The sequence below is a fragment of the Pelobates fuscus genome, chromosome 2 (assembly GCF_036172605.1).
Source record: "Pelobates fuscus isolate aPelFus1 chromosome 2, aPelFus1.pri, whole genome shotgun sequence".
Classification (NCBI taxonomy): Eukaryota; Metazoa; Chordata; class Amphibia; order Anura; family Pelobatidae; genus Pelobates; species Pelobates fuscus.
The window spans coordinates 192,983,982-193,009,425 of NC_086318.1; the positions used below are offsets into that span (position 1 = coordinate 192,983,982).

The 25,444-nt window shown below is 43.1% G+C and overlaps 1 protein-coding gene across 1 annotated transcript in view; it reads right to left on the reverse strand.

Annotated features, from left to right (window-relative positions):
* Positions 1-22,290: 22,290 nt before the first annotated feature.
* Positions 22,291-25,444, reverse strand: part of UBE3D (ubiquitin protein ligase E3D) — a 214,677-nt gene continuing 211,523 nt past the window's right edge. Inside the window, exon 11 of the mRNA XM_063443032.1 lies at positions 22,291-22,344. The gene's annotated coding sequence lies outside the window, so the exon portion shown is untranslated. The remainder of the gene's footprint in view (positions 22,345-25,444) is intronic.

Sequence of the window (25,444 nt, forward strand, 5' to 3'; positions counted from 1 at the left end):
TGCAAATTGGAGAAGTGCAGTTTTGATCAGTCTCAGGTAGACTTTCTTGGGTACGTGATTTCTGGGGAAGGTTTTAAAATGGATCCTGGTAAACTCCAATCTATTTTAGACTGGCCTTTGCCCAAAGGACTCAAGGCTATCCAAAGGTTTATTGGTTTTTCCAACTACTATAGGCGCTTCATTAAGGGTTACTCCTCTATCATTGCGCCTATTACCAATATGACCAAACAAGGGGCTGATACTAAGTTCTGGTCTGAGGAAGCTCTTGGTGCTTTTAAGACTCTCAAGGAACTTTTTGCCTCAGCTCCCATTCTAGTTCATCCTGATACGACTCTGCCTTTCTTGCTCGAGGTCGATGCTTCTGAGACAGGAGTTGGGGCTGTTCTGTCTCAAAGGTAAGGGGTGGATAAACCGTTACACCCTTGTGTTTTCTTCTCTAAAAAATTTTCTGGGCCTGAGAGCAGATATAACATCGGGGAGAGGGAACTGTTAGCGGTCATTAAGGCTTTAAAGGAGTGGAGACATTTACTGGAAGGGACACTACACCCTGTTACTATCCTAACGGATCATAAGAACTTGTCTTATATTGGGGAGGCTAAGCGCTTGTCCGCCAGGCAGGCTCGCTGGGCTTTGTTCCTCACTCACTTTAATTATGTACTTACGTATAGACCTGGTTCTAAGAACTCTAAAGCCGATGCTTTGTCTCGTCAATATGAACCATCCACTATAACTGAACCACTTCTGTCCTCCATAGTTCCTAAGGGGAATATCATCGCGAACACGAATCTCAGGATTCACTCTCCATTGCTTTCTGAGATCATGAAGTTTCAGCATTTGGCACCCAAACAGACTCCTGGGGATCGACACTTCGTTCCTGCCGCTCTCCAACTGGAGGTGCTACGCTGTCTCCATAACAGCAAGGTGGCTGGGCATCCTGGCATCCGCAAGACTTATGCGCTGGTCTCTAAAGATTTTTGGTGGCCTGACTTACGCAAGGATATTAAAGAATTCATCGGGGCATGTGAAGTTTGTACCAAGACCAAGCTACCCCATTCGCTTCCATGCGGATTTCTGCACCCTTTAGAGGTTCCTGAAAAGCCTTGGTCCTGCCTGGCAATGGACTTCATTGTTGATTTGCCTATTTCTAAAAAGCAGACTGTCATCCTCACTGTGGTAGACAGATTTACTAAAATGGCTCACTTCATTCCCTTACCTAAACTCCCATCTTCGCCCGAATTAGCGGAGATATTCGCCAGGGAGATTTTCAGTTTGCATGGGATACCTTCCCAAATTGTCTCTGACAGAGGCTCCCAATTTGTTTCCCGTTTTTGGAGATCATTCTGCTCCCAACTAGGCATCAAATTGAATTTCTCCTCTGCCTATCATCCTCAGTCCAATGGAGCTGCTGAACGCACTAACCAAAAAGTTGAACAATATTTACGTTGTTTCGTTTCAGAACACCAGGACGATTGGGTCGGTTTGATTCCTTGGGCGGAGTTTGCACATAACAATCTCATTTGTGATTCTACGCATTCTAGCCCTTTTTTCTTGAATTATGGCTTTCATCCTTCCATCCTTCCTTCGGAGTCTTCTTCTCAAGGGATACCGTCGGTGGATGTTCATGTTGCCAATTTAAGAGAGTTGTGGGATCAAACTCGACAAATCCTTCTGCACAATTCTACGCTGGTTAAAAAACACGCTGACAAACGTAGAAGGGCAGCACCGGTGTTTGTTCCAGGCGATAGAGTATGGTTAAGTACTAGAAACATTCGGTTAAAAGTGCCGTCCATGAAGTTTGCTCCTCGATATATTGGACCTTACAGGGTACTGTCTCAAATTAACCCAGTTGCGTATCGTTTAGCGTTGCCTAATGCCTTACGCATTCCTAATTCATTTCATGTTTCCTTGCTAAAACCATTAATATGTAACAGGTTCTCCGTCACGATCGCCCCTCCCCGCTCAGTTCAGGTGGAGGGTCAGGAGGAGTATGAGGTCAATTCCATCGTTGATTCTCGAATCTCCCGGGGGAAACTGCAATATCTGGTCGATTGGAAGGGTTATGGTCCTGAGGAGAGAAGTTGGGTACCTCAGGAGGAGGTGCATGCTCCCCGTCTCCGCAGGGCGTTTCACTCTCGATTCCCTTCTCGCCCTGGTGTATTCCGCCCGGTGGGCGTATCTGAGAGGGGGGTACTGTCAGGGTACCTGCGGTCTCTACCTCCGAAAGAGGTAGAGACTTAGCTGTTCCTCCATCCAGACGGCCTGATGGCTCCCTTTCCCACGGTCTATCCGGTCATGCAAGGCCGGCCGCGAGGGAGTGACTGCCTTTTACAGCATCTAGGCAGGAAGTTGTCATCAGGACACTCCTCCGGAACGACCTGTCACTCAATTGCTGCAGGACCAATCAGGACGCCTCAGAGGCGTGGTTACTGCTCTGAACAGGGTATTTAACAGAGCTTCTTTCATTAGCTCATTACCCTGTCGTGGTTCTAGCTTGTTCTAGTCACTCAGTGCTTGTGTATTCTATTATCCCTTTTGGTTTTGACCTGGCTTGTTTACCTTACTCTGCTTATCTCTGTTACCCTTGATTCGGCTTGTCTCTCGCTTACCTGTCTTCTGTTACCCTCGACCTCGGCTTGTCTTTGACCATTCTATACTGTACTACTTACGTTAGTCCGGCCATTCTAAGGTCCGGTATACGTATCTGGCTACTGTTTGTACTCTGCGTGTTGGATCCCTGTCCCGATCCTGACAGTCCTTAAGTTTGTTGACGTCATTGCACTACGTGGGCGATGGCGTATGTGTTCTGGGTGCGTTCCACTTAATAGTCCCGGTCTGCCTCTGTGCAGGAGACGGAGCAGAAAGGAACAGCAAGACGCAGAAATGGCATCAAGGAGCAGGAAGGTAAAGTAGGAGAAGGAGCAGGAAGGTAAAAGAGCAGAAAGAATCAAAAGGGGCACAAAGGTAAAGTAGGCGAAGGAACAGGAAGGAGAAGGAACAGAAATGAGCAGGAAGGGACAGAAAGGGGCAGCAAGGAGCTGGAAGGGGCATAAGGAGCACAAAAGTAAAGTAGGAGAAGGAGCAGAATAGGTCTGCAAGGAGCAGAAAGGGATCAGAAAGAGAAAGCAGCAAAAGGGCGCAAAAGATGCAGAAAGTAGCAGAAAGGTAAAGGAGCAAAAGAAGCCAAGAATGAGAGAAGACAGTGTCAGAAGAATAAGAAGACTGTGTCAAATGAAGAAGAAAATGAGATTTGAGCAAGAAGGACAAGTGGAGTGATCCCTCCACTTTATTCTGGACACTACATCATAAGGCTTTGGAACCTGGGCCTGGCAGGGAAACTTTGGACCTTCTCATCTTCCCAGGTAAAACAAAAATCTCAGTGTTAATGTGTCTTTTATTTACTGAGTGTCAGGAAGCACAGAGTGCCATTGGGTAGGGGTGTCACTGATTGACTAAAGTAAAACATTTTTATGAACTGGGAACTAGCGATTGACTAGCCAATCAGTGGCACCCATGCCTGACGTCAATCTGCACTCCGTTTCAGGTATTCAAGCCAAATACCACTGAGCGACCTGGAGATCTGGAGCTGGAGGAAGTCTTTGGGGTTAAACCATTTAAACCATTTGAGAGCGGTTTAACCCCTGAAAGGAAAGAGAGCACCCAGGGGGTTCCTGGCATCATTGCATTTTCATTTAGATGAAGTTGTTATGGTGACCGGTAAATTGGCCATCTTAAAGTGTGTTTCTATTAATACAAGAGAATGTACATATTTATTGATTTTTTTTTGGAAAGCAGATGTCCATTCCTTTAATTCTATATTTGTTTTTAAGTCAATATTCCATTTTTTAATGGCAGTGGGAATTTCGACATTATATACTTTCTCTAACAATCCAACACATTTAGAGAATAGCTGCTTTATTTTATTTTGATATAGAATTGATTTTGGGGGCGGAACCTGGCCGTGGAGCGGATCAGACGTGCACAGCACGAGCTCCCGTCTGAACTGCCAATCCACACCGATAATAACCCGGTATACAAGCCACGAACTCCACAAAACTGCACCACCTGAGAAGGGGAAGCAAAGGAGTACACAACGACACCACGCAAATGACTCTAAGCCACCGGGAACTCGAGAAATAGAGTCGAGGCCTACTACGACGCTCAGTCCTGCGGTCTGGGTAGAGACAAAGGCGAGGGTGAGGCGGCCGACCACCCAGCCCGAGACTCCCTGGAAACTGACCCTAATGAAGCAGAGGCCTCTCTCCCCCCCCCCTGCCGGTGAGGGATAACCCGGCACCAACAACTTACTTGCTGCAGACACTGTACGCCCCAAAGACTGCTTCACCGCGGACCTCTAACTCCAAAATGGCGGATGCCGAGGGCCGGTCAACAAGCGTGGGGACCAGTGGGGATCCAGCGACTCAAACTATGACCAAGCTTGACGAACTCTTTGACGCCTTCTGGGCTCAGATAGCAGAGAGGAAGCTGCACTCCGCACCAGCTAAACAGACCTCCCATGTAAGTGCAGCTCCGGCAGCCTCTAAACCTAAACTCAAACGAAGAGTGATAACCGCCAGCGGCTCCCCCAAAAGGCACCGACGGCGAAACCGGCAACACAAGCGGCAACAGGGAGCCTGCTCTCCGCCCAGCACCCATCTCCACTTTAAGCCACCACGCTCCCAGACGCAATCACCCCACATGAGAACCACAGACCCCCCCACTATGCACACTCCTACCACCAACAGCTTGATGCCTGGCTCCAGTACACATCTACGGCTTGGATACCGCAGGAGATGGAAGCTCAAGGAGGCAGCGCTAGGCGTCCGGAGGGGATCGGGTAAGAGAGACCACGAGACTGGAACCTGTCGGGTGCACCACGCGGTGACTGGACTCCCTCTTTATGCCTCAAAACCCACGAACTTAGCACATCTTGGATAGCACTCCATGGACATATTTGTATATTTTGAATCAAAACAGAGTGCAGTCTAGGGTTTGGCAAGCTTGATTACTTATTGCTTATTTTCCCTTTCATATGACAAGCAGAGTTTATATAATCTTTAGTTATCTTCAGGTCACAATTACTTGTTAAGATTTACCAGCACACTTGAGCAGGCGCATCAGTCAGAGGTACTGAGCTTGTAGACCCTAACATGACCCTCCTCATTAAACATAATACTTTGGAGGCGCGTAGCCCACATCTTGCTTAGTATGTCTACCTTATAACATATTACACGTGAAAAGCTCAGATTGTGTAAGCGTTACTTACTCTCACGTAAAAGTTAGCCCTAGCCTGTATTAAACAGCTTGCATGTTAATATATAATGATTGTATATGCCTAGCTAACCTGAGAACGCAATGTTACTTAAAACATAAAATGAAGCAGACACTCATGTGAGAATATACCGATGTTATTGTTTACTGTATTCATGTGCATATTTACAGATATATATCTCCCTTTCTTCCTTTCTGTAACGTTCCCATAATGCTTCAATAAAACAAAGATTGACAGAAAAAAAAGAATTGATTTTAATATGTCATATATCTTACCCTCTGTAACTAGTACACCTTGCTCTAAATAATGTTTTACTCTAATATAGGAAAAAGTATCTTTACTGGGAACCTGAAACTCCTCTACTAGCATTTGAAAAGGTTTAATTTTATTATCTTTAACCAGATCTTTTAGTGTATTAATTCGGCTTTCTTTCCATGATTTTAAAGAAATGTTATCCATATTGAGTTCTAGTATTTTTAATCTTTGAAAGTCAAATATTTTGTTGTCTAAATTATTATTTTTTTCCTTATTTTTTGCCATGTTGGAATAATCTGTCCTAACATATATGATCTAGATAGGTTAAGTTTTCTTATATTCCAAATTAGCTCTAAGGCATCTCTTACTTGGTTCGCTTCTAATTCTATCCTCAGCCATACTTCTTCTTTATTTTGTTCTACCTGAGTGGCCATGACGTTCTTGATGATCCCTGCTTCATAGTATTTTATTATATTTGGATGCCCTAAGCCTCCCTTCTTAATTCCTTTTGATAATACTCCGTTTTTAATTCTGTGTTTTTTCCCTCGCCATGCAAAGCTAGAAAAGTGTCAGGGATCTTACCTGGAGTGGGAGTCCGGCAGGCAGAGTTAAGGCACCCTTTGCAATTCGGCACAGACCGAGGGGACTCAGGACAGAAATCCCCAAGGGTGTGACACAGTGCACTGGGGCTGAAATAACCAGTGCTTCCTGGAACGCAGTACAGACAAGGGAAATCCAGAAGAGTAGTCGGTAACAGAATCAGAAGTCAGGGCTGGCGGAAATCAGGCGAAAACAGTAGACGAGCAGGAGATCAAAACCAGGAGTCAGATAAACAGCAGTGAAACCAAACGGAACAGGAAACACGATCTGACAACGAGGACCAGACTTGCGGGGTTTAAATAGGAATATTTCTAATCGAAGCATTCTGAACAGATAGATCCAATTTGGTAAGACATACGATTTCAAGATATTTATTCTCCCTCCCAAAGATATTTTTAGTTTTCTCCATTCTTTTAGATTTGTATTTGTTTCTTTTGAAAGATCCATGAAGTTTATGCGCATAATGCTTTTAATGTTCTTACAAATTGTAATTCCTAGGTATAAGAATGTTTTAGCGTTAATAAAACTGTATTTATCTTGATAAGAGTTTATCTCTTGCTTTGATATATTAATATATATTGCAGTTGATTTTGTTTTGTTTAGCTTATAATTTGATACCGCACTATATAGTTCAATCTCTGTCATTGGACTTGGTATCGAAGTTGACGGATTCCTCAAATATAAAATAGTATCGTCAGCATAAAGAGAGTTTCAGTTCTTTTTGTTTTACTATGAATCCTTTAATCTTTGCATTTTGTCTAATTCTGTTTGCTAGAACTTCTAAAGTTAGTATGTACAGTAAGGGGGATAAAGGACATCCTTGTCTGGTCCCATTATTTAATTTGAACCAGTTTGAGCATATACCTGGACCAATCGTTCTCGCTGTTGGGTCTTTATATGAAGCCAAAATTGCAGTTAACGACCATCCTTGTATACCAATTTCTTCTAAAGTATACTTCATGAAGTCCCAGCTGACCCTGTCGAAGGCCTTTTCAGCATCCAAAGACAGGATCAGCATGGGACTCTCATTTATTTGTGCTGTGTCCAATACGTCTATCAATCGTCTGATATTATTGTTTGTCATTCTGTCCGGAACAAAGCCTCAGGATGAATTAAGTGACTCATAACTACTTTTAATCTACCGGCTATAATGGAGGAAAATAACTTAATATCTACGTTTATTAACGATATTGGACGATAGCTTTGGACTCTAGTTGTATCTTTGCCCGGTTTCAATATGGGAACATATGCTTGATTTTCAATCGCTAAATTCAAAACTTTTTTAACCCCTTAACCCCTTAAGGACCAAACTTCTGGAATAAAAGGGAATCATGGCATGTCACACATGTCATGTGTCCTTAAGGGGTTAAGGACACATGACATGTGTGACATGTCATGATTCCCTTTTATTCCAGAAGTTTGGTCCTTAAGGGGGTAATAGATGGACCTATTGTCCCTCCTCCCATTTTTCTTAGGGCCCCACTCAACGCACATGGGTGGAGGACAATAGGTACCCCCTCATTTTCATTTAGGGCCCCCATCCGCCGCTCATGGGTGGGGGTCTGGGGGGAGGACAATAGGTCCCCCCCCATTTTCATTTAGGGCCCCCATCCGCCGCTCATGGGTGGGGGCTGGGAGGATGCTGGGTCCCCTTTTCAGTATAATAGCACCCACCCATGCCACTCGGGAGGGGGGATACTAGGGGGCTTTTTTTTCACAACAGTGAGCAGCCAGAGCCAGAGGCCGCTCACTATTTAGTAGACATGCCCCTACTCACGATATAGCGAGTAGGGGCAGAATTTACTTATACTTAATTATCTTTACTTAGTATTATTACATTTTCTGAAACACCAATTTAGGTCTTTCAACCTTTTGGTAGACAGCTACCTGATACCGTGGGAATTAGGGAGTAATCTACTAAGCGGCTGCAAGATGCAGCCGCAGCACGAATCGGATCAGAATTTCCTTAATTCGAATGAAATTCCAATTCGAGCAAAGTCCAGCATTGCGTCCTAACACTAATGGAGAAACTGTTCTCATTCTGTTAGGACGAAATTCGGTAGTTTTGACGGCGTTCTGTCTAAAATGACAGGACATTCGAGAATACTGACGGGAAGCATCAGAGATCACGGAGGAAAGGTAAGAATTGTGGGAAAATTTCTCTGACCACAGGAAACGGAGCACACTTTGCTCTTCCGCTGGTCAGAGATGGTCAGACGGAGGAAACCTTCATAAGACAGATAGTCCCTACTTTGTCTTATATTTGAAAGAAAACTAGAGCAGACAGGAAGAAATGAAGAACCGATCCTGACAGAGGGAGAGAAGAGGAATCGATTGGGGGAAGTTAAGTTCGGCATGACAGTGCCGCTTTAACAAACATAAAAAGTACTGTTCTTTTTTTTAAGGTATCATTTTTATTCAAGATTATTTTATTTTTTACATACTCTGTTTCAAAAAAGGTAAGTGTAAAAGCATGGGGGTTACATTGTATTTCAACAGCATTTTAACAATAGAGAAAGAGAAGTTATTATTGTACATAACATCTATTTTGAGGAAAACAGATTTTTATTCAACTAGGGCCAGGCATAGGCAACCTTCGGCACTCCAGATGTTTTTACCAGCATTATGGGTGTAAGAGCATTATGGGGGATGTAGTTCACAACATCTGGAGTGCCGAAGGTTGCCTATCCCTGAACTAGGCCATGGGTCCTCAAACTCCGCCCCCCAGATGTTGCTGAACTACAACTCCTATGATTCTATGGCTATCTATGTAATTCAAAGAATCATGGGAGTTGTAGTTCAGCAACATATGAGGGGCCGGAGTTTGAGGACCCATGAACTAGGCAAATCTTATTCAAGCATCAAATTGTCAGTTAAAAAATTAAATATCACCTCACACAAAAGAAAATAATTAAAGTTCAATACACACTATTACTAAGCGGAATAATAAGACGATTAGATTTAAAGTGCTTCCAATGTCGGAATATGGCTGTGTCGGAAACACCTGTGAAATAGTCTCTATCATACTTAATTTGAATCAACATAAAGACACAGGAAGTCTAGTAGACTGCAGTGTAAATGTCCAATCTTTTAATCAAAATTTTCAGTATTGATGGGTGCCTGAATTGAGTTTTGGCTAATGTTTATTTTGACAACAATATGAACATGCACACATGTTAAAGGGATAAAGAGCAGTGATAAGCTGGTATTTAGAATGCATACAAATGTTTGCTATCATCTACCATTAACTAAAGCAGGGGAAGGTAATCGTGGCTGATTGATTAAAAAATCTGGGAAGTGATTGACACTATCCACACATAATCAAAACGAAAAAAAAAAACCTCAGAATTCACCTGCGGCATTTCCCTACTTACCAAGGATCAACCATCCAAGTATGCATGTATGTATGTAAAAACACAAAGATAAAGCACCTCGCTTACAGCAGCAGTAGCTTAGTATCCAACAGCTCAAAATACATAGTAAAAACACAGAGAATGTTACCTGCGCTTTGGCCTAAATCCCTATGTACATTTAAACAAAATGGAGGCTCTTTAGTTTTATTCCAATGGCCATTTGAATATAAGCTCACCTGCCACGTCAAGGCAAGCCTCAAAAGGCGAGTCCTACACTAGCCATTAGATATGCTGATATCTGCCAAGAATCCCCAATGAGATTCTTGGCTGATATCAGCTAATCTAATGGCTAGTATAGGACTCACCTTTTGAGGCTTGCCTTGACATGGCAGGTGAGCTTATATTCAAATGGCCATTGGATTTAGACCAGAGAGCAGGTAGGCCAGAGCTCAAGTAACGTTCTCTTAGTTTTTACTATGTATTTTGAGCTGTTGGATACTAAGCTATGCTGCTGTAAGCGCAGTGCTTTATCTTTGTGTATGCATGTGACGTTTGTATCACACAGCTATGTTACATTGCTGCCAGCCATCCACCCCATGTTTGTATTACTAATAGTTTAGAATGTAGAAGGGGTTTATAAAATACCCCTTCCTGACTCATTGGAGATTCTTGGCTGATATCAGCAAATCTAATGGCTAATGTCGGACTCAACTTTAGGGCTTGCCTTGACATGGCAGGTGAGCTTATAATTCAAATGGCCATTGGAATAAAACTAAAGAGCCTCCATTTTGTTTAAATGTACATAGGGATTTAGGCCAGAATGCAGGTAACGTTCTCTTTGTTTTTACTATATATGTATGTATGTATGTATGTATGTATATATACACAGTACAAAACAATCCGTTTTTCCTAATTAAATACAAATTCTGTCATAGTGTTAAAACAGAGAACTGCTGGAGTAGTGAATGTAATTACAGGACAGATGATTGTAATGTGCCCAAAGCCTCCCTAGAGTGTCCCAGGGAGCTATCAATACAACTCCAGAGCAGAACAGGGCAGGCTGAACCAGTGTAGCTCCTGATTGCACAGCACTTTGCTGGATCCTGTGCATGAGCTCTGCCTATTGTCTCTCAAAGGCCTTGGAGATCCGTTCTTCCATTGTGGCCCATAGAGTGGAAACAGAAAGGGCAGCAGGCTTCACATCAGCGCCATCTTGGTATGCTGTATATAGGTAGACAGCTCTGTGGGCTCTGCTGGCTCCAGGACATGTGAGTGGGTTAGCACCTCAGCGGGGACCGGGATAATCCCCACTGGGGGAGAGAGGGAGCGTTTAACAAGTCTGCTCCGTTGCTTTTTTTTTTTTTTATTCTTTATTTTTGAAGTGCAAGTTCAAACACAAAAGCAGGCAGCGTCACAACAACAGCTGCATGCACTGTAAATGAAGATACAATATAACAGTGGTGTGACGAACTGTAGCAGGCGGTAGCACAATTTTTACATTTTATCTTAATTAATACAAGAGCTAGAAGTAAATATATAACAGGTTAGGGTATAATAAGTAATGTAACTTTGCCTGTGCCGCTTTTGGTGGCCGGTGAACCTACAAGGTTGTGTTATCAACTGTCCCTGTCCACCTTAGCTTGGGAGTAGGGTTGGGGACAAGCTCTAGGGATGTGTGTGCTATAGCGGCTAGAGGCAATATTGGTTTGTGACATGGTCTTATGGCTCCTTGACCCCAGAGTCTGGGGGAGGGGGGGGAAGTATACCTTCCGCAAGGTAGATGTGTGGAGTGTGTGACCTTAGCGTCACGGACTTCGTGACATCACAAGTATTGTGGCATTGTATCGTTAATACGTCTGATATCACGATAAGACAGTAATTATGAGAACTAAACAGTAATTAAACCAAGGAAAACAAGAAAAAAAAAGAAAAACCAATACGTAGATGCGGGAGCCAAGCCCATCACTGCCCAACATGTATCAGCGTCAGGTTGGTTGGTTCGGCTGCGGTATCTCTATATCCGACGGCTGCTCTGTCGGTTCAAGTGTCCTGGGGCTGCGCTGGCCCCCTTCCCTCTGATGTTGCCTGTCCCGCAGGGGTAAAAGCTGGAATGTTAGCTACATCCCACTTGTGTGGGGGTCTTGTCTTGGCTCCTGCCTTCTGTCGGATGCCCAGTGCCTGCAGAAACTGTGGAGCCTCCTCCGGTGATGTCAATCTGTGGTTGTGCTCATCACGCGTGGCAATGAGAAGCCGTGGGTAGCCCCATTTATATGATATATCCACTGCTCTCAGTTGTGCCGTGGTGTCTTTTAGGGATACACGCCATTTTAACGTCTGGCGGCTGAGGTCTTGATAAAAGTTCAAGGAAAGGTCCTCAAATGCGAACGGGGTCTGGCCCCTGACGGCTCCGAGAAAGCTGTCCTTGTCTGAGCGGGATTTGAAGTTTATTATGACATCTCTTGCTAAATCAAGTGTGTTTCGTGGACGTCCCGGAATGCGAAATAGGCCGTCTAGGGTTATGCTTTTGGCCTGTTTGGGTGGTAGGGCGGCCTGAAGCAGTCTCTTAATTAGGTGCGGTAGTTCCTCCGCTGTTACGGTGTCTGGGATCCCCCTCACCTTGAGGTTTCTTTGCCTTGCTGCATCCTCCAGCTGCCCCATTTGAGTATTCAGCTGTGTACACATGGCTGTTAGTTTCAGCGTTTGCGTGGCCGTAGCTTCTTGCTGGGCTTTCAGGTCTTGGACCACGTCTTCCGCAGTTTGTATGCGGCCCGTGAGCGTATTCAGCTCAGACTTGAGGCCCGCTAGTTCTGCCACGAAAAAGGCCTTGAGGTCTGTCATCATACCGGACAAGTCGACTTTAGTGGCTAGTTGGTGTTCTGGTTGCCTCGGAGGTGCACTCTGCTGCCTCCATTGGGGTATCTGGGTTGGTATGTCACCCAGGTATTCGTCTTCTGATGCTGAGTGACTCAAGCCCTATGTCGTGGTATGCGTCCGCCATTTTGGTCCTGCATGCTTGGGACAAGAGCTGCCCGATATCGTGGGTGTGACCCGTGGTTTGCCTTCTGGGTTTTCGGGAGTGCTTCCCCATTGCTTGCTGTGTCCACCGTGAGTGTTTCCCCGGTCTGTGGAGGCTTTTTGGGTTAGCCTTGAGGCATTATTAGAGCAGCTATGTTGGAGCTTGTGTGCCATGCGTCTTGTCCACTCAGCCGTTAGCTCCGCCCCCCTGCTCTTTTGCTTTTATGGAGCAAGGAGAGCGTCTGCCTCTCCCTGGCTTCTGAGCCCTTAGGACGCATGTCATGATGCCGGCTCCCAGTAATGGGCAGCACCGAGTAAAGTATCACCCAAGTTGTCGGCTCACTCCTCCTGCGTGGGATGCAGTTTGGGGTGGTTTCAAGCTCGAGGTTTGGAAAAGCCCTGTTTTTGTGGCAGATACTGCAGAAGCGCTCTCGGCACGCATCTGTTCGACTTGGTCGCCAAGTTCCACTGCCAAATGCTGCTAATTTTAAATATAAAAGATATTTGGAAGAAATTATGTTTTTAATAGAAACATTTTTGAAAGATTTTTCTAGTGTCCAGCAATCAGGAGGAATAGGGATGGTAAAATATGCATCTTTTGGGTCCAGATGAGTGAACCAATCTTGCAGTTAAGGAGTTAAATTAAGCAGAAATATGTAAGCCTCCCTTAATAGGTCCAGGTATCCAGTAAAAGGGTTTTCAATAACAGCCAGCATGGTTTTCAGCAGGCTGAACATCGGGATCGTGCCACCATCTGTTTCTGGCCTTCTGGCCCAAGAGAACACCAAAAGAACCCCTCATTCTTCCAGAACTCCACTTATCTCCAAAGTCTACATTCTAACCCCAGCATGGATCACACCAAGGTCGTGAAGCATGTGTGGACACTCCATATTTCAACACAGGTAAGCTTAGTTATTGTAAATCCTTCTTTTCCTTGTACCATTGACAGGCAGTCATAATTTTTTCCCCCCACAACTGAGAAGGGTTCTCATCAGATGTGATGTGTAGGTTTTGGAAAACGTATGTGGGTTATGTCATATGTCAATGTCCAATCTAATCACACTTTCCCATACTGTTTGTTCCCAGCAGAACACAGAGGTTCATTCCATCATATTCAAGGCAGCCATTGAGAAGGCTGCAGTCAGGAGAATTCCTCAATAACATATTTATTGTTCTGACAAAGAGGAGCTTCCATCCTGTGATAAATTTGAGTGATTGGAATGCCTTCCTCAAGTATTACCCATCAAGATGGAGGGCACCAAAGGTGTTTCTGAACAATTCATGTGCTTCTGGATCCAAGTCTTTAAAGACAAAATGGCCAAAGCAAATAAAATAAAAAAAATAGTAGACTGCACGCAATTCCAAATGACTATGCACATCTAAACAGGAGGCTTTTAGTACCACTCCAATGGAGCTGCCCTGTCAAGGCAAATCTCTTAGGTGAGCCTTACACTAACAATTCACCTTGCTGCTTTTTGCTTTATATATTTGAGCTGGTGTATGCTGTAGCCATGGCTGCTGCCCAGGAGAGTTTGAGTGCAGGGCTTAAGGGTGTGTTTGTATTTGATTTTGTATTAAACAGCCATGTTACAGTGTAATAATGTGTAATAAGTGTTTATAATAAAAAATAACCCCTTCTTTCATTAGATATTTAGATTTTTAGTTGTTCTTCTGTTACTGCTGCTATTGTGGGTTTGCAATATAGAAAGAATAGAAAAATATGAAACCTCCTGCCATGCTGTACAATTACTTAAACACTACTCTAGTATATAGTTATATGTGAGATGTATCTGGCAGTTTTCATCTCTAACTTTAAAGCACCATCAATGAGTGGATAGGTGAACAGTACTACTCTGTTCTTCCTTTAGCCCCTTAGTGACCGCCGTTTTTCAATTTTCTTAACGTTAAGGACCAGGGCTCTTTTTACATTTCTGCGGTGTTTGTGTTTCGCTGTAATTTTCCTCTTACTCATTTACTGTACCCACACATATTATACATCGTTTTTCTCGCCATTAAATGGTCTTTCTAAAGATACCATTATATAAAATATGATGAAAACATTTAAAAAAACACACCTTTTCTAACTTTGATCCCCAAAATCTGTTACGCATCTACAACTCCACCTTATGGACTTTAATTAAGACAGAAATAGGAAGTCGCACATATCGGTGAGCCGCATGACGTGGGGTTTGAAACGCACACGTCATCAACAATGGATGCAACGAAATGAAGAGTGCGCCAACCGGAAACGGAAGTAAAGAGAGAACGAGGCTTGGAACACAGAACAAAGAACGAATAATAGGAAAAAGCTGAGTGGGAACTCCATCCTCCATCATGGCATATCATTTTCAAATGTAGACAACCCAGGGTATTCCAAATGGGGTATTTCCAGTCTTTTGTAGTAGCCACTTAGTCATAAACGCAGGCCAAAGTTAGCGTTTTTATTTGTTTTTTATAAATGTTTTTTTTTTTCAATTTATATTATATATATATATATATATATATATATTTGTGGTCAGGGAAATTAGCCAAGTAAGCGTTGATCGCATTATTAGCTAAATTCGGTTGTGGTGTGCCAAAACCGAATGTACGGGCAGGCCTGTAAATAAAGAGGGCCCACCAAGGTAGAATTTGTAGATATGTGAATGTGTAGAGTGGTGGGTGAGGTGACCAATCGATGTCGGCCTGGTATAGAGGTAAGTTTGTGTTTATATAGGCCGAATCATCCCCTCCCACAACTCCAGGCTCCGCCTTCCCATTTGTGGGCAGGGAAATTAGCCAAGTAAGCGTTGATCGTATTATTAGCTAAATTCGGTTGTGGTGTGCCGAAACAGAGTGTCCGGGCAGGCCTGTAAATAAAGAGGGCAAAAGATATGAGCAAAACATCTTTAATACGTAAGAACTGTTTACAAGACCTGTGTTTAACATGTGCTTCTTATTTGGCTAAGTCCTTGAATGCTTTCCTAAGTTCTTTTTCCGGTTGGGGTATATACTAGTTGTATGCGGATGACTTCCATCGTCCTAGTTTTTTTAATGATGTGTACTGGGACGTTCTGACTAGATGCAGTCGTTGCTGCACCTATACGAAATGAATGACCGGTGAATGCTGATCGGTCGCAACCCTATTTTTGTAAAGAGAGTACCTAAGTAGACCGTAAATTTGGATTTTGGGAGAGGGTTACCGTGTAGACTTAGTAGGGGGGCGTTTTTATCTTGTACTTTTATGCATGGAAAAAGTTGGTCAAATAATCGCAATGGGCACCACATGTTGCCTGTGGGGTATATAGGTATGTCATCGGGTGGTCCTATTTGATTTTTTTTGGATTGGAGGAAGTGTCAAAACATAGCGGTCCCCTATTTTGTCAAGGTCTGCCATTTTTAGCATGGTGTTGGTACGACTGTTTTTTTTTTTTTTTTATGGCAAATATTTTGGGTCTCAAAAACCCGTAGAAGGCTAGATAGATGGCCACATTTACGGTATTGTTTGTTTCATTTTCGAATGGCAACCTATCCAATGTGTATGATAATGCCCTGAATTTGTTAGCGTCAATAGGTTGGCGTTTTGTGGGCTTGTGCTCTTCTAATCGTAAGATACCTTTCAGAACGTTCTTTATGGGATTTGCAGATATGAAAGTCCTGTGATTGGGGTATGTGTTTATAACATGATATTGTACACCTGTAAGATATAGCTTTATCGTATTGTGTGCAAGTTTTGGATACAAGTGGCAAAAACGGGTAATGGGTTACTGATTCTGTATTCTGAAATGAACTTGTATATACATATATATGCACACACACATAATACGTGTGTATGTATATATATTAGTTAGAGTTACTCAAACCACCATGACCACTTCATTGATTGGAGTGGCCACGATGCTAGGAGTATACATGTGCAATGTTTCAGCTTGAAAAACTGCACATATGGAGTAATTAGAACTTTTGTGCCTGGGGCTAGTTGCACTCCTGGCACATGTGACTTAAGAAGCCTAGAACAGAGTTCAGAGAGGCTGCCTAATTTGAATATTGTGCATACTTGGGTTTCCCATATTCTGTGAGTTAGGGTATTAACCCCAAAACAATACTTTACTATTCTCGTCAGAGAGCTGGCAACAGATGTAAAGATTTTCTCCCTGGTGGGAAGACCTCCCACCCACTGTGCACTCCCTCCCTCCTCCTGCCCTTGAAAAAAAAAAAAAAAAAAAAGAGGGGGAACAACTCTTCCTCCGTCTCCTCCCGCCCTCCCGTCTGGCCCAGAGGGAGGCAGGACAGGCTGAGCTAGCTTTTTGTAAAACCTGTGCAAGGACCTGGCGCAGCTGCCTTGACCACAAACAGCCATCTAAAAAACTTTGTCTGACGGTGGATTCCAGGTAAGTAAAGCTTTATTTTATAAGTTATGGGAGTGGACATTATACTTTAAAACAAGACTACAAAAAAAGGTTGACGTAACCCTTTAAGTCAAATTTACCCTAGACAGATCATTCTATTTACAAATACTCATATTCACGATAAGTACATGTTTAACCTACCTATCTATTTATCTCAATGCACACAACACACTACTATACATATCTGGATGGATTCATTATTAGTATATTATTTATTTATTTATAAAATATTTTACTAGGAAAGATACATTGAGATTTCTCTTGTTTTCAAGTATGTCCTGGGTCCACAAAACATTGCATTGATACAATAGGGTACATTAAAATACAAAAACAATAGTAATACACAGTATATACAAAATTTAACACAGAACAGGTAAGATATATAATCAATCATGACACATGCATTCTGTTTTGAGGTATGTGAGGGATACTTTAGGCTTGGGGAAGATTTGAAAGTGTGCGGGAGGTCGTTCCATAAGTGCGGTGCTTTGTATGAAAAAGAGTATTGGGCTGCTTTCTTTTTGTATTGAGGTAGCCGAGATAAAGTGCTGGCACTGGATCGGAGGTTATAAGAGGTGGGAAGAGCCAAGGAGATCGTTCTGCTTAGGTAGGGTGGTATCTTTCCAGAAAAGTTCTTAAACACAAGGCTGGAAAGATGAAGGGTGTCAGCCAGTTTAGTTCTCTTAGCATGTCACAATGGTGGGTCCTGTAATTACATTGTAGCACAAATCGACAGAACGAGTTATACAATGTATTAAGTTTATAAAGGTGGGTTTGCGGTGCAGGTGCATATACTACATCCCCATAATCAAGGATTAGCATCAGCATTTGCTGTACAATCTTTTCCTTTAATGTAGGGCTTAGGCAGGATTTGTTTCTGTACAGGGCACCTAGTTTTGGATAAAGTTTAGTTGCAAGTTTTTCTATGTGGGGGTCTAACAACATACCCAAGTATTTAAAAAGAGTGAACTGTGGTCAGTGTCCTATTTGATGTTGCTTTGATGGATAGGTGGTAATATTGTAATTTAAGTACTGTTCCAAAGATCATTGTGACAGTTTTGTCAGTGTTTAGGAAGAGTTTGTTTTTTGCAATCTACTTTTCTACCTCTGTAAACTGGTCTTGGAGCACAGCCTCAAGTTGCGGTAGATTGGATTTGCTTGCATAGATTACTGTGTCACCTGCATACATGTGTATATTTGAGGACTTGCAGACATTAGGCAGATCATTTATAAATAATGTGAATAGTAGGGGGCCAAGAATGGAACCTTGGGGAACACCACACGTGACTGGGAGAGGGAGGGAGTCGCTGTCAGAAATGGACACATATTGTGATCGATCTGATACATATGATCAAAACCAGGTTAGTGGACATAGTAGTGGTGATAGTATATCACCAATATCTGAGTTTTTGCAGTAGAATGTCGTGGTCTAGTGTGTCAAAGGCTTTCGCAAAATCAAGGAAAATAGCTCCAGTTAGGTCTTCTTATTCCATGCCAATTTGGATGTCATTGCAAACTTTTAAGAGGGCAGTTGTAGTGGAGTGATTCGGTCAAAAACCCGATAGATCAAGGGTCAGATAGTTAGATTGTTGGTAATACTCGCATAGTTGTGTATGGACACATTTTTCTAAGACTTTTGACAACACTGGGAGCAATGATATTGGGCGATAGTTAGAAACCAAAGTAGTGTCACCACTTTTATTGCAGTTTTCCAAAGTTTGGGTATGTACCCAGACACCAAGGATTCGTTAATTAGGGTTGTGACAGGTTTAGCAATTGCTGGCGCACTGAGGTTCAAAAGCATTGCTGGGCTTTGATCAGGTCCAGACTGGTTTTTTTCATATTTAGATTATTAAGGTGTTTTTTTAATGACACTAATAGACACTTGTCTATATCTTTGCAAATTTAGTGGAGCCTGATCCACATTTATCGTTTCAGGATGTGTGTCATTTATTAGCTTGGCAATCAGGGTAGTGGAGCATCCGACAAAATAATTGTTAAGGCATTTGCTACATCTAAGGGAAGCTGCAGGGTTTGGTTATCCACTTTGACAGTGGAGGGTTGGGAGTGGATTGGGGAAGTTTGTAATTTATTTATGACTTTCCAAAAGTTTCTAGGGTTTGAAATGTTATGGTTCAAATTTTCACAGAAATATTGGGCTTTGGACAATTTTGTTTGTTTTGTGCATATATTTTCCCATTGTCTATATGCACAGCGATCATTCATAGAGCCAGTACGCTTGAACTTTGACCACAATGAATCCCGAAACTGGTACATTTGGATGAGGTCAGCTGTGATCCAATTCATATGTGCCCCTTTTACTCTAACCTTACGCAGTGGGGCATGCAAATTCCAAACTTGTAGGAGTTCAGATTGAAATAATTCAACTGCACAGTCTAGATCTGGGATAAAGTTTAATCTGTAGGTTGTTGATGTCATTTAGAAAGGATTCAAGAATACATTTTTTGAAGTATCTGGTGATTTTAACCTTGGGAGAGGATTTAGTAGCCTTTATTTTGCACACACAGTACAATAAGCAGTGATCACTGAAACTGTTAGGGAGAACACCTACCTCCTGGATTCTATCGGGAGAAGTGGAGAGAATCCAATTAAGCAGGGTATGGTTATGGCTTTTAATGTTTATACGAGTTGGGGAGGAGATTAATTGTGTTAGCTGCAATGTCTTAAATAGCGGGCAAGAACTATTATTTTTAGGATTCAGCAAATCAATATTAAAATCGCCAAAGCCCAACAGTTCACTTTTTGGGTTTTGAGCTATGGTTTCACTAAGGAGATGGGCTATGTCAGAAAGGGAATGCACTGGGGAACTAGGTGGGCGGTAGATTCCTGCAACAATGATTGATTTACTGCACAGGATCTCAATTGTGCCAGAAAGGAAATCAAAGGTTCTGTCATTTCTATGGCATGAATATCCATGTATTGCAATGGCAGAGTCAGGATTTTTTGCGGTTAGCAATGATTCAGAAATCACAATGATTTTGGGTTTATAATGTGAACACCATGCTTGCAGTGCATCAATTTTTGGTAGTAAGCTGCAGATATTACAGTGCACAAAAGGGAGGCTTCTTTTAGCTGGAAGGTTAATAGTGGAATCTGTTGGGGGACCAGGGTTAGACTCTACGTCATTTGCAAGGGCAAGTAACATGAGTAATAGGAAGTTGGACATAATCTTAGTTTGGTAGTATTGCAATAGTAGGGTTTTATACTTTTGTTGGGTGAGTGGTGGGAGGGCTTGATTTCAACACTCTCCACCAACACTCAGCAGATAAATTACAGAAACAAAGCAGGCCATGATGTATAAGAATTTGGTTCTCAGATTGTGGTGAGTGGTGCTTAAGAGGGTAGAGGTAGGAACATAACAGGAGTGTGAAGGGGGTTACAAGGAATATTAACACGGTCAAATTTGGAGCCATGAACAGGAGAGGAGTATATGAAAACTAAAATGAATAGGTTACAAATAATGCATATATGGTGAGGAAGTAGTACAAACTACACATAAGGCTAGTTACAGAACACAAACTTAAATGCAGCAAGCATTTATTTTTTTTAAATTCTTTATTTTTCATTCTGCAGGAGGTAACAGAACATTTAACAATGCCACAATGGCATACATAAAAAGGTTTAGAACACAGTTTTTTACATTTATGGCATGTAAATATCGCTAGACGCGGTGAGTAGTATGCTAAATGTACTAAGTGAGTGTCATGAGAGTAGGACACAGGTTAAGGACATTAGTGTACTTAAGCACATAACTGCAGAATAATCATAAATACAACAGGAATAGTAATGGAGTAACGCATGTGATTTAGATTGAATATTTCCCATTATACTGTGAAGACTTGGGTGTATTAGGCAACTGCTTAGTATACCACCCCAGGCTGTACTAGGACATGTCAGAGACACCCTCAGTCCCCTGTCACTTATGCAAATGCGGTTTCTGCTTCAAGGCACAGTATAGGGATAAACATATGGTATAGGCAAGGAAGAGAAAGTGAAATACTATTGCGACAGGCTATTCTGTTATGGTCATAAATGGTATATCTCGTTGCTAAACATTTGTGGTATGTATAAACGCATATTGCTTATTGGCTTGTAGTCATTATAGGCTTATCTTGTAGAGGTCTCCGGTTAGGTGGGTCTCTGTTTAGGAGGCTGCAGAGTGGCAAATACAGCGTCCGTTGCGGCAGAGGGCTTGGGTATGTGCCTCTGAGAGTCCCACCTGAGTGCTCGCTGTCAACTTATGCCCAGCATTGGGAATGACAATAGGGGTACTTGGCAGTCCTTTTGGGGCATAGGTAGAGACCTCGTCGCTGGTTTCGGTGGCTGCTGGGATAAGGCAAAGTCTAGTTGCGTTAGGTCTGATGCCGGGCCCATTCGCTTGTCGCTGTGGGTACCTGTAGTTTTATTGCTGATAGTTGGTGCTCCGGCCCTGGACTCTGGAACTCCCCTTGATGTTGACAGGTTCTGGTGCCCTGATGGGTGTTTGCTTCTTGAAGGTTGCCAGGCGGGGTTCGGTGCCGTGTGAGGATGAGGTGGGACCCGCTTGTCCCTGCGAGTTATCAGCGATGTTTGGGTCATTCGCTTGCGGGTATGCGGGTGAGGTCTCCGTCTTCGGCGCCATCTTGTGGTTGTCTCTGAGCGGGGGACAGCACAGCTGCGCCCGGCACGTGCAGGTCCGTCTCTGGGTAAGCTCGCTTGTATGTTGGCATGTCGCTCTCTGAGTGCCAGTTGTGCCCAAAAGGCGTCAAAAATTGCGTCTAGCCTCTTCAGGACATCGGTCTCCGCTCAGCCGCCATTGCAGTCGCACGTGGCGTCCACCATTATGTGGGTCTGTGCGGCTGGAATCTGCTTGTAAGGCTCCGCCATCCGCGTCTGCCGTGGCCCTTCCGTCTGGCGGGGTTGGACCGGGATAACCCCCGCCGGTCCTGTGGGGGGGAGCGGGTGATCAGTGGCACAGTGCCCCCGTCGCGGAGGCGAGAAGAGCGGTCGCCTCCCCCCAGCCCCATCCACCGCGGGCCGCCATGAGCCCCTTCAGGCTTGTGCTTGTGGGAAACAGTCGAGTTTAGTATCAGGCGATTCGTCAGGGTGCCCCCAGCATCTTTTTAGTAATCAAATTAGTGAGTATATCCCCAAAAAACGCTTTGGCATTGGGAGCTCCTCTGCCATGCGACCGTCTAGTTTGCAGGTCAGGCCCCGCCCCCCTCAATCTAATTTTTTATATTACATTTACTTCCTACAGAGGATCTGTTCAATGTTCATCCAAGGAGACTGTTCACATGGAAGCAGAATTGTGTCAACCAGTGAATAATTCAGCCAGTGAGAGGCACGCATTGGTGTCTACGATGGCTTCTGAAGTGAGACAATTAGGAGGCTTTTATGCAGCTTTTTGGCTCGGGCGATTCATTCTTCTGTAGGACAAACTATGTGAAGATAGATAGAGACCCTGAAAGCCAGATTACAACATAAACTGGAGTTACTTGCTGAATAAACTGAAAGAAAGGTTCTTATTTCAAAATGAGAAAAGGACATCATGCAAACCAGATATCCAGTCACCCCTGTGTTTTACACTTTAGCCAAGACTTATACAAACCTTATTCATGCTCTGGGCTGCCCAACAGTTGTGGCTACTAACTCATTGCTCTAGCTGGTAACAGTGTTCCTCGGTACACAGAATGTGGACAGTAGCAACAATCACATCTCAAAGACACTCACTTTTTAGAGATTCTAGAAAATCTGAAGGACATTAATTTTGATAACGTGACCTTGGTCACCCTAGGTGTATTCTCTTTACACTTCTATTGATCATGATGACATTATTGCTGATATTGACTGGACATTACAGAGAGACACTGAAACCATATGGAATACAGACACAAAACAGTATATACCGTATATACTCAAGTATAAGCCGACCCGAATATAAGCCGAGGGCCCTAATTTTACCCCCAAAAACTGGGAAAACGTATTGACTCGAGTATAAGACTAGGGTGGGAAATGCAGCAGCTACTGGTAAATTTCTAAATAAAATTAGATCCTAAAAAAAATTATATTAATTGAATATTTATTTACAGTGTGTATATAATGAATGCAGTGTGTGTGTATGAGTGCAGCGTGTGTGTGTGTGTGTGTTGCAGAGCCTTGGTGGGGGGTGGGCAATTTTTTAAAAATTATTTTAATAATTTTTTTTATTATTATTATTTTTATTTTATTTAATTATTATTTAATTTTTTTCGTCCCCCCCTCCCTGCTTGATACATGGCAGGGAGGGGGGCTTTCACTCCCTGGTGGTCCAATGGCATTGGCAGTTCAGTGGAGAGGGGCTGGCAGGAAGCACTTACCTTTCCTGCAGCTCCTGTCAGCTCCCTCCTCCTCCGCGCCGGTCCGTTCAGCACCTCTGTCAGCTCACACTGTAAGTCTCGCGAGAGCCGCACTATGACCCCACCCACGGCTCTCGCGAGACTTACACTGGGAGCTGACAGAGGTGCTGAACGGACCGCCGCGGAGGAGAAGGGAGCTGACAGGAGCTGCAGGAAAGGTAAGTAAACGCACACAGCCCCCAGTCTGTATTATGGCAATGTAAATTGCCATAATATGGACAATTGACTCGAGTATAAGCCGAGTTGGGGTTTTTCAGCACAAAAAATGTGCTGAAAAACTCGTCTTATACTCGAGTATATACGGTACTTCTTACTGAATTTTACATTGAAAGAATTTCTATTCTGTGATCACAATTACCTTTCATGGGCTCAAATGTAGACCCCACCTATGCTGACATCTTTATGAACAAATTTGAGAATGATAAGATTTACACCGTTTTTTTTCAAGCATTCTATAGTGTGAAACAGGCATATAGACAAGATCTTTATGTTTTGCTGAATGGACATGACCAAAACATCCAGTTTACTGCAAATATGCAGGAACTGGAGATACTATTTCTGGACATATTGGTATACTGGTCAGAAAGAGAACATGACACTGATAATTTCACAAAGGAAACTGACCATAAAAATCTTTTGAGTTTTGACAATTTTCACCTACCATACCAAAAAAAACGTGTCTACCCTACAGACAACTCTTACGCACCTAAAGGATTGTATCCCATATGTAGCAAACTCACCCCTTTAACAGAGTTTACCATGAGCTTTTGGAGGGGCTGCTTGCCCGCCTCCTGCCCTGTGATTATGGTCCCTGGGAGATTTGGCCCTTCAAGTGCAACATTTGGGCATACTGTATTTTATTATACTGCCACTGGCCCTTTAAGCAGCATATGGAATTCTATTGGACTGTGTATGTCCCTTTCAGACTATGGCCCTCTCATCAGCCCATGCTAAACTTAAACTCCATGGCGATTTGACTGTGTTTGTGGCATCTGAGCGCTGTTCGAATATATTGAGTGCTCAGATCCAAGCCATCTGGGGATGGGTTGAATGTGGGGGTTCTGTTCGGTATGATAGGAGTTATGTATTTTTGTGTCTTTTGCTAACATGTGCTCAATGGAGTCTACCTTTACCCCTGGATATAATTGGATTACCTCTCCATTGTCTCCAGGATAGAGGACTCTTGTGAAACTGGTTTGGGCCGGAAAGCCATGCTGGCAGTGGGTTTTATTAATACTTTTGCTAACTTTTGAACCCCTGGTCTGATTCGTGACATTTTTTAATATGTTGTTCCCCTGAATGGATTGATTGTGAATATGTAATTTATATATATATATATATATATATATATATATATATATATATATGTATATTTGTAAAAACTGTATTTCTCTGCCTGTGATAATTACATTTCCCATTGTGTAAGATAATTGTAGCACAGGCATAGGGAAGGACTTTACTGTGGGTTGTAACTGTTATTTTATTGGTTATTTTATACCTCCCTGTGGGCGGTCCTGTATGTGCAAGACCGTAATAAAAATCAGGCTGGGTGTGCCAGCACAGTCAGTTCTTCTTCACCCTCAATTTAAAGTGTCATCTCTTATTGGGGGAATCTGCTACAAGGGATTGCTATGCTCTGCATATTCCCTTGCTGTAATCACTACTAAGCTCTTGTAAGAGCTTGTTCCTGCTTCACTATCTTTGAGGAGAGGTTTACCCCCTGGAGCCTTGTCGTAGGTCCAGGGTGGGCAGGAGACGGCGAGACCCCAACCAAGCTGCGGCGGTTCGTGGGTTATGCAGTGCTTATGGTGTCTGGAGCCCTCGGGAAGCACTAGGAGCATCCATCAATGGAGGTACTCAGTCGGGGTGCCCGTCGATCCGTTACACCTTACCAATAAACTAACGCACAGATTGGCAAACATATTTAAACCAAGAGAATACCCTAATAAGCCCCCTCAGACAGACATAGGTGGAAAGAACAGATTCCTGTGCTAAAGCGAGTTTACTGCATTAGGGACTAGAGTAGGAAGTCTATGGATAGGATCCCCTATATCTCCCACTACTCCCAAGTTAGTCAGGAGATCAAATCCATTATTTTGAAACATTGGAAGATTTTATCTGGCGACTCACTTTTGCCATCCATCTTTCAGTAATTACCAATGTTTC